The 16,250-nt window shown below is 35.0% G+C and overlaps 1 long non-coding RNA gene across 1 annotated transcript in view; it reads right to left on the bottom strand.

The window, feature by feature from the left end:
* LOC148965055 (uncharacterized) overlaps positions 1-4,434 on the bottom strand; it is an 8,485-nt gene extending 4,051 nt beyond the window's left edge. Inside the window, exon 1 of the long non-coding RNA XR_016150621.1 lies at positions 4,368-4,434. This is a non-coding gene — a long non-coding RNA (uncharacterized LOC148965055). The remainder of the gene's footprint in view (positions 1-4,367) is intronic.
* Positions 4,435-16,250: the final 11,816 nt, after the last annotated feature.

Below are 16,250 nucleotides of genomic sequence, written 5' to 3'. Positions count from 1 at the left end.
TTAAAAATATTTTTTGTTAACTGAAATAAAGCTGGAATATAAAAAAGTAAAATATAAATATACTATGGAAGTATATACATAATACTAAAATAACACTTTCTCTACAAATACATTTTTAATCAGTATCTTGTCTTGTTAAATTAGCCACTACTGATGATGATTTTACATGGGAATTGTTTTACAAGTGATGCACAAAATGTGTTCTGCTGTTTCATTAAAGAAGACCTATTGTGACTATTTCAAAGTCTTGAAACATTTTCACATATTTGACATTGTTGCGGCACCTCTCTTGCCAGTCTTTCAGTAAGCCTCTGTTTAGTTCCTGTCTCATTGAAGCCCCTCCTTCCCAAAAGCACAATGTACTCTGATTGGTCAGCTGAAAAAACAATTGCATTCACTACCTTCAAAGGCCTGCTGTCAAATTACGAAATAATTTCAGATTTTAAAAGAACAGCAAAGAAAATCAAAAATAAACTTACAATTCTTGACCAATTTTATATAATTCTTTCCAGAACTATTAACTAACAGACGTCGGTTGCCTCTTCAGAGTAATTGTGATTTTATATTCTCACAAATGCAACAAAGTTTCAATTTCAATAAATGTATAATAATATAATCATTATTATTATTATTAAATAAAAATTGGAATACAAAAAAAAAAATGTATTATATATTAAAAATAATCCCAAACAATAATTGTAACTTTATTTCTTGTAATAGTGACTACAACTTTATATCTCACAATGTGACATTATTTGTTAGGTAACACTTTATGTTGGTAGTTAAAAACGCATTTGATCGAATTGCTTTCATAGTGTAAACGCTCGTGTGATCGAATGTGTTCGAACATAGCGCTCTTCCCATAATGTTTACTCATTAAGTCAGTAGGGGGTCTTTTGAGGATGTTCGAACACATTCGATCACATGAGCGTTTACACTGCGAAAGCAATTCGGTCAAATGCGTTTTTAACTAGCTTACCTCTGGAAGTGGTCCAAAGTGGAAAAGCTCAAAATGTTTTAGATCCCGTTTACACTTTAGCTTCGCCTTCTTGTGTTCCGAACGCAATTTAAGATGGGATTTAAACTGTTGGCTGAAGACCCAAATTTGGTTTGAAGACGAAAAACATACCAAGTACGATGTTCTCTAACGATTCCTGTATTCGAACACTCATTCTCAGCGTTCGGCGTGTTCTTGCGCCTGTCAGAGCAGAAGCGAAAGCTGTCGCTCTCCATATGTTTTTCTGTCATCTGGCGTGAGACAATAATTGCGTGAGTTTATTTCGTCCATTACATCTGAAAAAATCAATACATTTACCCGCCCATTGGTGCGCGCTTTGCACGAGTGCAAAATAGGAATGATAAATGCGTCGGTGTATGAAGACATTTGCGCCGGGTGCAAGATAGGGCCCTAAATGTAAACCCTAATGTACATAACTGATATATAGTTATTTAAACAAAGATACAGTTTTTTGTTGTTATTTTTTACTTTCAAAAACTAAATTTAACGGTATTTTACAGTAAAATTACATTAAATGTACCAACACAGTTATTTACCGTATATAGTACAGAAACTTTCTGTTAACCAATTAACAGTTTTGCACTGTAGAATTTTTACCGTCTTTTACCGTTAAAATCAGGATTATTTTTTACTGTTATTTTAACATTTTTCCACAATTACCTGTTATTTAAAATCTGAGGTGGAAAGAGGCTGTCATAGCTAACAGAATTAAAGTTTTGAAAATTATTTTTATTATTAAAAAAAAACCGGTTCTCGAATCTCAAAGTTATCTCACGAGCGGCCTTCTGACCTGATGCTTGCGATAAGTTGTAGATTTGAACACCCGACGGCGAGTCGCGAGGAGCACGTTCTCTGATTGCTCCAGTGGAGCTGGCAGTGTGCTGCTGCTGTAATGAACTCGCTAATGGCTAAATCTTCTCATCAGTCTAATTGCAGAAAGACAATACCCACTGATGGCATCTGCAGATTAAACGTTCTCGCGTTCTCCAGCAAATTTCGTTAAGTGGGGGAAAAAGCACAGTGAGAGCAATTAGAAACAAGAAGGACGGAATTAAATGCACAACTGAATTAAACTCATGGTGGATTTGTGGAGCCACACCAATGAATAATCAGGCTTTCATAATTCACACTACAGAGATAAAAATGACTGGTTTACGAATTCAGACCGAGCCTCTTGGCCACAATTGCATTATGTTACGTGCTTGTAAGTGTTGAGCGTCTTCCGAGAGCCGAGGATATGACCGCGGCCAATCAGAAGTGTCGTCACGTATTTACAACGCCCTCATTCTACTTGTTTGGGGTTATTTGTTTGCCAGCCGCCTACATTTTTATCTGTGTGTACCACAAAATGCTTTGTCAGTAATCACATTTCATTTCACACTCCAGTGCTATAGTCCAGGATAATTAGGCAGAAGAATTTTATGTCCCCTCTTGTAAAAAAAATGGCAAATTCATTGTTTGTTTTGGGGATGGTGGGCAGCTGAAGACATATTTGACTCTTGGCAGGTCTGAATCACTGCTCATTTCCATCGAATTGGTCCAATAATTAGATTCATAAATGGTTATGACATACATATCAACGCAGAAAGCTTCTGGCTTTTCCCAGAGACCCGAAAGAGAGGATAAGGCAACTTTTAATTATTTCTCTCCTGTCTTATTCTCATAGAAACTGCTCTAGAAATGTCATGTTTATAGCTATAAGAAACAGGGATTGAGTGATTAGATTTGTTTTATTGTGCCTTCTCTTCTACCAATTTATTTCTCGCATTTTCTAATACTTTGTGTCAAGGATCATGGAAACTAACAAGAATGATTCATTGAATAAAAGGATTTGTTCAAAAATGCTATTTAATTTTGTAAAAACTCAAAAACTTTCACACCTGTGGCATATTTTATTTGAAATTAAGGAAATGAACCAGAATGATTCATTCAAAAAACTTTTTTGTACAGTTTGCTTAAAATTTGTGCACCATATTTGATTTGAGATCATTTTTTTTTTATTATTTGATTAAAAAATAGATTTGATATATAATAAAATATTATTTTAAACCTGTGCAATATTAGATTCTACAACTTGTACATGAAGAGGAATAATTCATTCACTTAAAGGAGAACTCCGGTCATTTTTTTTTTTACATTTGGAGTGCCGTCAGTACAGACAAAAAAAAAAAAAAAATTGGTGTTGCCTACACCGTTTTATCGTCTTTAGAGGCTAAAGGCAGGTTTAGAAGTCAACAGGGTGCGAATTTTAAAAAGACGATAACAAGGTCGTTTTTGTCTGTACTGACAGCACTCCAAATGTACAAAAAATGAGCTAAATGTTAAAATTGACTGGAGTTCTCCAGTTCAAAACTTGTGCAAAAATTGTCAAAATTGTTCCATTAATTGCAAATTGATTTCCATGATCGAAATCATGAAAATAAGAGCAAGAATAATTCAGTTACCTAAAATATTACTTAAACCAATTTCTAAATAAAAAAAATTGTCATTTGATTTGAGATCATACAAATGAACAAGAATTATTCAGTCAATTAAAAGATGAATAATAAAATGACTTTAAAAATGAAGTCAAATCTTTGGCATATTTGATTTAAAATCATGGAAATACTCAAGAATTATTCATTCATTTGCCACTAGTTGATTCCATTACAACGGCAATCACTCACTGTCTTTTTACTCTTTCACACACACAGACACACACACACATCCTGTCTGTTTATTAGTACTGACAGTTCCAGTACATTGTTTAGGGTTGGCTTATTTTCAAGGTTTTACAAGGTATTTTCCACACTTATTCTTAGTCCGCTAGTTAAGCTGAACTCCAACTGTGCACTTCAAAGCCTCGGATATAGCAGTCATGTTCAAGAAAAAAAAAACATCCCAAGCTAACTGTAAAGCTTTACTGTACCTCTAAAACACTATTCTGTTCATTCAAAGAACCCCTTTGTAGGGGAGCCATCAAAAGATCAATAGATGTCCAAGAAGAACTGCAAAGTCATGAAGATAGACAGTTCTCAACTTCTAGCCCATCTCATTGTTCGTGTTTTTCCTCCGTAATGTAGTTTCCGCAGAGAACATTTTCTGGCTTATCTGTTCTCACTTGCTTCTTTTTGTTAGCATATGAAAGCTTTTGATGTCTCGCAGCCTTGTAATCAACATGACGGTTCGACATGTTCCAGGTACAGAACATTTAGAAAACACTAATCGAGATTCATCAGAAAATGGCAGGGTGCATCCACAAATTAAATATTAGTGTGCTTTAAAGCAGCAAAATACATGGAGACAGCAAGGATAGATAAGATAAACACTTCTGGGAATCAGAAATTGTTTTTAATATTTAACACTTTACCTTAGTTTAACAGGGGGACTGGTTCACGGAAGCAGAGATGCCATGGACCCCCAAATCTCATCGTAAGGGGGGGCTTCCATTCCTAAAATATAAACAAATATAAATATTATAAAATTAGTATTATATAAAAAACAGGAATATTTTCATGAATAAACTAATTTATTCACTTTAGGAAAACAAACAAATATATAAGATGTAAATTATTATCTAGTAAATACTTTTCATTCAATTAATTTTCTTAACCACCATTAGAAGTAAATCTTAAGAAAAACATAAAAGTTGAGTTTTTTATATAATGAGTATATGACATTTGTAAAATTATATATATATATATATATATATATATATATATATATATATATATGAGTTAGGGCTGTCAAACGATTAATCGCGATTAATCCAAAATAAAAGTTTTATGTTTACATAATATATGTTGGTGCACTGTGTATAATTGTTTTATATATATATATATATATATATATATATATATACACACACACACACACATGCTTGTATATATTTAAGAAATATTTTCATGTATATACTGTATATAGATTTATATATAATTATATATAAATATTTTATATATTAATAATATTTTTTTCTTAAATATACATGCATGTGTGTGTATTTATATATACAAAATAATTATACACAGTAAACCCACATATATTATGTAAACACAAACTTTTATTTTGGATGCGATTAATCGCGATTAATCGTTCACAGCCCTAATATATGAACATATAAACATTACGTTATGACCCTTTTACTGCTACTTCTGAGCGAGAATACCTTATACATATTAAAGTCCCCCTAGTCAATTGTATCCCTTAAAACTCATATTTGATCACCAAAATTACATATTTAAATGTTTTTATTTCCTGTGAAAAACATATGTCAAGCAATATGTAGCACAAATATAACCAATGGGGTCAATCTTCACAAAGTCACATAACGGTAAATAATCTGTTCAAAATTAACAAATCTTTTTCCGAGTCAATTCATTCGTTTTGTTCGTTGAATGAACCAAATGACTCGGAATAAGATTTGTTTGTTTTGATGAACGAGTTTGAACAGGAGAGTCACAAACGTGCGTCACAGAACAGAGCAAGGTGAGCATTTGAGCTTATAAAACTTAAACTTTGTGGTTTATTTATTAATCGTTTCGTTTGATAAGACCCTTATTCATCATCTGGAATCGTTTAAAGCCCTTTGAACAGTTTGCAATGAAACTGTCTTTTGGACCTTGAACCGTTTGGACTCCATTGAAGTCCATTATATGGAGAAAAATTCTGGAATGTTTTCATCAAAAACCTTAATTTCTTTTCGACTGAAGAAAGAATGACATGGACAACTTGGATGACATGGGGGTGAGTAAATTATCAGCAAAAGTTTTTTCAAAAGTGAACTACTCCTTTAAGCAGTGATAGGCAGTGTCATTGGACTCCAGACCGTCAGGTGTAGGGCTACATCGTTCACGCATTCACCCGTCCCCTCACAGATCTCAGAGCAATGCGCTTTGGCAGTTTTATTAAGTGGACTCTGATTAACTAACAACACTTAGTGAACTGAAATGTATCACTGCATTAAAGGCGGGAACAGGCCTAAATGAGTTTATGGGATGTGCGCGTGAAGGGTGGCTCGTTTTACTACAGCAACAACAGAATCAGTCGAAGGCGTAGGTAGTTAACACCCCGAAGATCTTGTGATGGATTTTTCCTAAAGATCAGCGTGATAAATGATGCTTTCCTGGGAAAGTACAAAGGAACATTAGCTTGATATTAATGTGGGGAGACACACGGAGGACACTGACTGCAAGTACAAAGGACATAGTTTTAAAATATAGAACTAAGGTTCCTGTGTGATCTCAGCTACAGCCTTTGTACTTGGGCACATCGGTGGCCTATTTAGTCATAATAAAAGTTTCTTTTTGAGCATGACAATGAGTTAAGAAGTTTCAAATGAAACAAGATGAGATAGTAATGGTATCAAATGATAGCACAATAACAAAAGATTGTCGCCTACACTTCAAATAGCAATGAAATCCCCCCCTTTTGAAATGAAATATTGGCAGGACACTCATTCAAGTTCAGCAATGTTGCACACTGTGTTCTTCGGTTCACATTATAAATCACATCAGAGTAATTAAACAACTTTACGATGTCATAAGGAACATAATTTTCCACCCGTGTGTTGACTGAGTTGAATGCATATAATTGCTTTTTTTAACAGCTCAGAACACAGTTTTCATAAGGTGACTGACATAACATTGTATTCTGGCATAACCTTTATTACATCACAAAATATGAAGAATAGAAAGGAACATTTCTGCTGTTAGATCCTGATTGGCCCAGTTAAAAGAGGCAAATTATCTAAATTGATTCAAGCTTATTGCACACAATAGTCAGCGATATGTTACAGTAGTTCAAATAAAAAGTAAAAAAACCCTTTATAATCTTTAAGTAAAATATAATAACTTGCTGAAGTGTTTTTTTAAGTCGTTTTTTTTTATATGCTATTTATACAATAGTTTATTCTGGTTCTCGAATCTGATTGGCTGAGAGAGTCTTCATAACTTTTGTTTTATTAGCTTTTAAAAAAAATTGTTTTTACCGTTAAGTCATTTCAGTGTTAGTTTAAGTCATTTAAGTACTAGACCGTAACGGACATACAAACGTCTGACACTAGGTGGTGCTATATTTGCGTTTTGGATCTTAACTTCGGAACCCTAAAGGTGCGTTCACACTAGATGCCAATAGCACGTCAGGCGCGAGTGATTTCAGTGTTAAGTTAATGCAAAGACACGCTACGCACGTAAAAAATTCGCGGTAGACGCGAACACGCCTCGTTCGCCCAAATGGCGTGAATTGAGCATCTTGCGCGTTGATTTAGTTAGAGCATTCACACGTTTGACACGAATTCGCGCCTGCTGCTCGAGTTGAAAAATCTGAACTTTGGCGTCAATTCGCGCTGCGTTAACCAATCAGGAGCCTAGCTGCTTGCTGCTGTCACATGATGAACTATCTGGATCAATTATTTTGTTTCGATTTTGGTTTCGATTCCGATGCTCGAAAATTTCGCTTCAAACTTTTGTTTTCACATGCGTCAATTTCGCTTTTGGGGGATTCGAGGAATGGATTTAAAGTGTTCAAGCGTATAACTAGACGCGGTAGGCGCAAATTTGACGTGCTATTCGCATCTGGTGTGAACGCACAGTAAGTGATACACACAAAAAAATTGCTTGAATCCTTGAGTCAAGCAGGACAAAATTTACATTTCAGATTGTGTTTCTGCCAATTCAAATTTTCCTACCATCTTGGATTTTCTTAGAAACCTAGCAGCAGAGAAGAAAAAAAAGTTATGAAAAGAACTTTGATTTGTCAAAGCATTGCAAAGTTAGAATTAATTTGCGAGGCTGAAGCAATGCCTATTTTTACAAGTTGACCTATCGCAGCTAAACACGATGTCCAAGCTTAACCAAACTTGACACACACAGACAACAGGGCATTCTGAGAACGCACACCAAGTCCCAGCATATCCTCAATATGACTTTGACACTTTGCCTCAAGCAGCCAACCAAATTTCAGTGGCTAATAACAGCATAAATAACAGTGTAAAAATGAATACAAATTTAGTGAAAATCAGCCTCAAGGCTGTGCTATAATATGAGTCCACACATAAACCCCACTTATTATAATCAAACCCTCAAGATGGACTTTGCTATAAAAACCACATCAGTTTCAATTGGATCGCCATTCATGCAAGATTGCTGCTTGTGGCTATTTTTCTTTTTCTGATATGTAATGTTTCAATATGTTTAAAACTGGGAAATAAGTAAGCGTTTTAGAGTTTTTAGATAAGTTTTAGATAAATTAGAGTTTTTTGTTCTGCTAGTGCATTTTCTATAGCAATGAGACATCCTTTCCTACAGCTGCCATTTAGAGTTTTGAGGTTTCTCTCAGTTATTGGTCTGTTCCCCTTACAGTAAATGTCTTTGCTTGAAAATCCAACATTTGCTCTATGATTTGGAGATTAAAAATTAATTTAATTCAAATACCATGTAAGCCTTGGAAAAAAAAGGAAACTGGTTCGCCGTCTCGCTGATGATGGGGATTGGTATTTGGCAGAGGTCTGGTAGATGATGAGTCTGCTGCTTTTTTGTGTGTCAACATCAGTTCTTCACATTTTTGATATGGGTTTGTGTAATTTAAGGCATTTCCACTGCAAGTAATAGTTTTTTTTAAGGATTTCTCCCAATGGCTTTGGGTGTTCTGGGAAAACAGAATGTTTTATGAGGCATAGTATGTGCTAAATCCAAACAGCACTTGAAACAATTCATCTCAAAAAACAAACCTATCTTGGGTGAAAAAGAGAACAGCTCCTCCATAACAGCTGTTAAGCCACCATTTCTCACATTTTCAGCAACGGTTCAAGGCTGAGATTGCAGTCATTTCTCACTATAAAACACACACACACATACACAGGCATGAGCTAAAATGGAGAGCCACATGTGCGGCACACGCTGTGCCCAGTCCTTGTTCTCTTTGACAGAAAGGTCTTTTCCAGGTCGGACGTTCATGCATGCCCGCTTCAAAGCGCTGGGTGCAAAGGGGACACCTGGTGCTACTGACGCCCTGCCAAACGTCCCCAAATGAGGGGGCTCAGCTGTTACAATGTCACGGGATTGTTTCTACCAAGCATCCTGCTCGGCCCACACGCTGAAAGGAACACACACGCTCATGTACTTGCTCAAACAACTCATAATTCTCTTACAGGTACATCACGGCAGCAAGAGATGATTGATAGGTGGAGCTGGACTTGATGGCCAGGAACTCAAAGTCATTTGTCCATTAGAAGTTTGCCCCATTGATTTGAGACTGGCTTGTTTTCATCAACTAGAACTATTAAAAAAAAAACGTATTTGTTAATTGAAACAAAATTTTAAACTACATTAGAAATGACATGGGGGTCACTACATTAGAAATGTAGAAAAAACTACATTAGAAATGTTGATCAATGATCCAACCAACCAACCAATCGTGCAATCAATCAATCAATCAACCAACCAACCAACCAACCAACCAATCAACCAATCAACCAATCAATCAACCAAATCAATCAACCAACCAACCAACCAATCAACCAATTAAGCAATCAATCAATCAACCAACCAACAAATTAACCAATCAACCAACCAACCAATCAATCAATCAACCAATCAACCAACCAATCAACCAATCAACCAATCAACCAATCAACCAAATCAATCAACCAACCAACCAATCAATCAACCAATCAACCAACCAATCAACCAAATCAATCAATCAATCAACCAACCAATCAATCAACCAACCAACCAATCAACCAAATCAATCAACCAAACAACCTACCAACCAATCAATCAACCAATCAGCCAACCAATCAACCAAATCAATCAATCAACCAACCAATCAACCAATCAATGTTTTTTGAAGAAACAATCCAAAACAATCTTGTGACATTGTGTTTGTTTTGTTTAATTTTAGTAAAATAATAATAATAATAATACAAATATAATTAAACTACAATAAAAGTTTTCATATCTTGTTCCTTTGGAGTTCCTTCATTTAATCCAGTAAGTACACGTGTGAACACAGCAACTGCACTCACGGACAAACATCACTATTCATAACCTGGTGGAAATGACATTGAAGCATAGCATCTTGTATCTAAAGAGATGAATTTAAAAAAAAAAAAAGTCACACTTTTTGCATAATTTGACAAAATTACTGCTTGATTGGAAATAAATACACTGTTCTCAAGTGATATTTGCCTTGATGTTTCTTTTCTTCACGCATCACATGCCTCATATTTCATCTCAAATTCTTCAGTGATGCTGCTGTCTCCTTGGTAAACAAACAAATGTAAAAAAATAAAAACAATATGCCAGTTGGAGCTGAAACCCAGTGTATATAATAAGACAAAACAAACAGTCTGCATGCAATCTATATTAAGGTTCTTAAGCTGGTTAGCAACCGCAAATCACATTAAACTTGTAACACTTTACAATAAAGTTCTACGTTAACATTAAAGCAATTGCTAATAACAAAGATCTTTGTTGATTATTTCTATATACATTTTAAAGGTTAAAAGTGGCATAATTGAACAGTTTAAATGAACAATATATTTATTAGCTTTCTGTTCACATTTCAGTTGTACATAGATTCCTCAAAATATGCAATGCAATGTAAATTATACAATAATTCGTAACACTTTACTTGAAGGGGTGTACTGACACCTTCATGACCATGACATGACATGTCTTAAATATGAAGTAGGGTTTATGCATTTTTGAATGCATATATGACATTGTTTGAGATGTCTAAAACATAAACCAATACATCATAACCAGTCAGTGTCTTTGTCATGACAACTTGACATTAAATTAAGTTAAACTGTCATGTGGTTGGCTTTGACATTGGCTGTCATGAGGCCATTATAACTGTGTCATGAATATTTACACACAGAGGTACTAATTGAATATGTCATTAAAAAGTTATAATGGCTTCATGACAGCCAATGTCAAAACCAACCACCTGACAGTTTAATGTAATGTTAACCAATAAAGCTAAGCGGTTTCTTAAGTTTGATAATTAATCTGCTATGTCATGTTTATGACAGGTTGTGTTGTCTTAGTAATTTCAAGTTGTCATGACAAAGACACTGACAGGTTATGATTGGTTTATGTCAAGGTGTCATAACATAGACTTCTCAAACAATGTCATATTTGCATTAAAAATGTCATAACTGAGCGAATGACACTTAATGACAGTTGTCACAAACATGCATAAAACTTCATAACATATGTCATGTCATGAATATGAAGGTGTCATGTTAGTCTTAAGCACACCCCTTCAAGTAAAGTGATACCCAATAATTATACTGTATATTGCTTGGTGTAAGAATTATGCTATTAACATTAGCTACAGCCCATCCGCCATCAGATACACATACATATCTAAAAGCGTTCCACTTGTGCGTCCTTAGTCTCTTTCCAGCTGTATTCAAAGGACAAGGTCACTTTCAAAGTTTTCCGAAACTGATTTTACGGCGGCTTTGTTTTACGATGGAGGAGCCCGAACTCCAGAATCTCCTTATCGTTCTTCTTTCAGAACGGCTAACGTCCTGGAGCTTCAAAAGCGAGCAAGCACGTCGCACGCTAATCGCAAACTCTCAGAAAGCCTGTCAGAAAAGGACAAATATCAACAAGTCCTCCAGCAGGTTCTTCCCTCCCGCTCATTAGCCAGATAGATGGAAGATAGTGTCTGCCGAGAGAGAGAGAGAGAAGCAGCGGAAGAAACAGATAATTCTCTTTTCCAAACAAACAACCACACATCCCTGACTTTTAATTAAAAACGCCATTGCAATTAGAAACGGTGGTTTAAAGGAAAAGGCAAAAATAGAAAAGAAGTTCTCAGAGTTACAAAGCTGATCAGGCAGCGCTCCAGGAGAATAAAGCCCGACACTTTCCGCAATATGAATCTTTCCTTTCTCCCCCCTAGTTGCAAATCCGCTTATATGTTCCTCATGAACATATACGAGTTAGAGACGAGGATATACGGAGGGAGGAGCAACCTCAAAGTCATTCTTCTGATGGCGAAGGACAATCAGAGATTGGGGTCAGAGGGAAAAGAGGGGAGTGTTGTGCTCGCCACAAATGAGATCAATTAATCACCGGTTAATGGGGGCTTCTCTCATTTATCTGTCTGTTCAATTGCATTTCATTAAGAAGCAAAAATGCATAAATGAATGTATGGTTATTTGACCCTGATAAGGTATCGGGTGTCACAGGGAAACAACATTTCTATCCGGCCTTTTCACAGAACCAGTAATGAACAATAATTTCCCCGCCTGCTTCTCTAGCTGCAGAATTGCACTATATTATCTGCTCTCATAATCTCAAACATAGTTGACTTACAGTATATGCAGATGATTAAACGACATGAATGCTTTGGAAATGTATTATGGTGTGGGTATTTGTTTTGCATCACTGCATACTGTACGAGCCAATCATTAAACGTGCCACTGACTGGCTTATTGCACAATATATACAGCGTTTTAATAAACTACAGCATACCATAACCATATAATTGCATACATGAGTGTATCTTCATTATAGACACTTTAATATATACAGTATACATACAACTTTTTTAATGTCATTTTGTCAAACGAAGGTTAATGCCTTGGAAAGTTTTTGCCATTTATTAGAGGAAAAACAAGGTAAATATCAATATTTTTTTTATTGTGCGTCACTTCCAATCAAGCTGTAATTTGGTAGAACTATGCAAAAAATGTTAAAATATTATTTAGTTATGTGCATTTAGGACACACACGTTGCTAGCTTTTTTAAATGAGTCATTTCCATTACAGAATGAATGGAGATATGATATGTAGTGGAAATTACATTTGTTCAAGGAATGTTATCAGCAGAGCCGGACAGTACCGGAGTACATTTACTTGAGTACAGTACTTAAAGGGATACTCCACTTTTTTTTTGGAAATAGGCTCATTTTACAACTCCCTCAGAGTTTTACTGTTTTCGAATCAATTCAGACGATTTTCTGATATTTAGAAGAATATCTGTAACCAGACAGTTTCTGGTCTCATTGACTTCCATAGTAGGAAAAAAATATACTATGTAAGTCAATGAGACCAGAAACTGTCTGGTTACAGATATTCTTCTAAATAAAAAAAATCGGCTGAATTGATTCGAAAACGGTAAAACCCAACTGTTTAACTCTGGGGGAGAGGTAAAATGAGGCTATTTCCAAAAAACGTGGAGTATCCCTTTAAATAAAATTTTGAGGGATCTGTACTTTACTCGAGTCTCATTTTTGGGGAGTACTCATGACTTTTGACTCAAGTACATTTGAGAGGGTACTCTTGTACTCTTTACTCCACTACATTTCTATCCTTAACCATGAGTACCCGTACCTACTCCTAAAAAAAAAAAAAAAAAATGGAAAAAAGAAAAATCTCCGAAACCCTCAATATTGTTTCTTTCTCAAAAGTGATTGGATTGTGCAGGCGCCACTGATTGGGACGGCCTATCAGCAATCACCTTCAGCTTTCCGCCATAGAAAAACTCAAATGGTCATATTTAGATAAGAGGACGAAACAATGGATGAAGACGCAGCCGGTCCATCCCGTGAATGTGCCAACCCGTGGCCCCACCTCGCCAGACGCGGTATCAACTTGGTAAAAAGATGAAATTTTACTTTCAATTCCTTTTACGTTCTCCAAGGTATTAACATTTTTCATAACTCCATGTAAGACGTTTCTGTACATAAATGTAAGCACTGTGGCAGTAGTAATGCAATGTTTAGAAAATGTACTCTTGTACTCTTGATACTCAAGTACTTTTAAAAACAAGTACTTATACTTTTAATTAAGTAGACATTTGACTGTAGTACTTTTACTTGTACTTGAGTAAAATTTAGGAAGGGGTATCTGTACTTATACTCAAGTAATAAAGCTGTATACTCTGTCCGCCTCTGGTTATCAGGTTTTGCTTTGGAAACTTTTTACCATTTATTTGCATGAAAATGAGATCTGTGGAGGAGAAAAAAAGGTAAATATCAACTATTTTAATGCGCGTCACTTCCAACCAAGCTGTAATTTGGCAGAATTATGCAATATATATATAAATATATACATTGGATTTAGGACAAACACATTGCTAGCTTTCAAATTAGCCTCAGCATAAGACAAATTTTATGTAATTTCCATGATGATTGAATGATTGGAGATTTAATATGTAGTGGAAATGACATTTGTTCATGACAGTTCGAAGAAAAAGTTGAAGAAACTTCTGGATTTTTCACCTATCATTATTACATATTTGGGTCTTTAGCGACCCAGCTCTATCTAACACGGATGGATCTTTACCTGTCGCAGTAATATATAAATAAATACCTTTTGGAGCTTGGAAGGGTTCAGTTTGAGCAGATGTTTTATGTCATCATCACTGTCCTCGTCAGAGCTCATTTCCCAGATTCAGCATCTGGCTCATATTCGCCATCTCAAACATATTCTCAAAACTATCAACATCTTCAAAATCAATATTTTGATCGCTGACAGCTTCTTCACCAGATCCACCATCAACAACAGTTGCACTAATGTTATTGATTGCATTTAGGAGGTAAGCAGTGTATGTTTTTAAATCAATGAAATGCATAATTGTTAGGAGATTAAGGGATTGGTGTACTCACAGAATGCATACAATAGACCATTGTTTCACTCTGCCAAGACACACACACACAAAAACTCAAGCAAGTTCAGTGATTTTTGCAAACGCGACCCTCTCCACACAAGATAATTGGTTTTCAGGAGTGGCGGCCATGTGAAGATGAAAAACACTCCGTAAAACTCTTAACAGATGCTGTAATTACCTGAGCTGCGTACGAATGCTTCGGCACACAATGCTCTTGAAATTTCTTCCTTTCTTTGTGCCTTGGGGGCGTACTATTGGCTCTGTCCTGCCAACTTCTTAAACTCTCGACCCTGAGGGCTTTTTCTAAGAGTGTGAACTCTCGAGTCTATTTGGCTTGAAATGTGGTCTCACAAAGTTGACCTAAAGTAATTTTTGTCCTATTAGACTGTATTTTCCTCTAAGCTCTGGTTATTTCTGACCCTGAAGTATATAAGTCTTATAATCATCAGACATAATTTATAAGCAAAATAAGCAGTGATTTAGAGTGATTGAAACCCCAATGAAAGAAAGTAAATAGCTTGAACTAACATAAACATGTTTACAATTTGCAATCATTTCTTAAGTCTGAAGTGAATTTCAGTGGCCTTTCAATCAGTGCTATGAAATCAGCTGGGAAAATAAACATGTAATTATGTCTTTCTGTATTTACATGACTTTTTAAAAATTGTCTTAATTTGATATATATATATATATATATATATATATATATATATATATATATATATATCGGAATATCTTCAGTTAAATAGGCTAAGGAGGAAACTGCACTGATTTTGTACATGAGATGCCAAATTAATATAAAAAAAAATGAAATGACTTTGACCTTGAGGTCATACTACATCATTTAAACTCACCGAAAAGCATATGTGTCATGTAACATTCAGTGCACTGAAATGAAACATTTTATTTTAGGGAAAAACTACTTGTGATACCTCCCCCGAAAAGCTCCAATTTATTTACTTTTCATTTGTGAGAAACTTCATGCAAAAGAATCTCATCGGCTCATGCGATTACACGCCAATGGCTGGCTGGCAATATGGATTTGAACACTCGGGGTAATTTTTCAGTGTTTTCTTTCTCATGCTTTGTAAGACTCGGTTATTAAAACAATGATTTTTGGTTCACTTCACTGGGTCCGATGAGATGCAATTTATTTTTTCCCCAATCTAATCCCTTCACTGAGGGTTTTTTCGAAAGTACAAAATTGATTTTTATAAACTTTTACTTAGGCCCTAATAAACATGCTGTCATTTATATTTTGGAAAACAAAAAATGTATGAATATTTTTAAGCCTTTGATGATATTCAATCTACATTTAGATTTTTAAAACGTGTTTTTTTTGGGGGTCATAATTTTAACCAAAAAGCCATTACATCCAATTAGATTAAAATTGTTCACAAAAACTGTTTACAACACTGTTTTCGCTAAATGGTCGCAAGGAAGAAAATGTATTACATAATATTCATTTAAATGCATAAAACATCAATAAATTGCAATATTTAACATCTAATATTATTAGTAAAACATTTTAACATATAAAAATGTAAACTGAAGTTTTAGGTGAAGTTTTAGGTGCTATTTTAAAGGTTCCTAATTTTGTTTAGGAGGTCTTACAATAGGTTTAC

Source organism: Pimephales promelas, chromosome 25 (genome assembly GCF_988280905.1).
Source record: "Pimephales promelas chromosome 25, fPimPro1.hap1.1, whole genome shotgun sequence".
Taxonomy (NCBI): domain Eukaryota; kingdom Metazoa; phylum Chordata; class Actinopteri; order Cypriniformes; family Leuciscidae; genus Pimephales; species Pimephales promelas.
The sequence above is the reverse complement of the archived record's forward strand: the minus strand, read 5'-3'. Positions and strand labels throughout refer to the sequence as shown.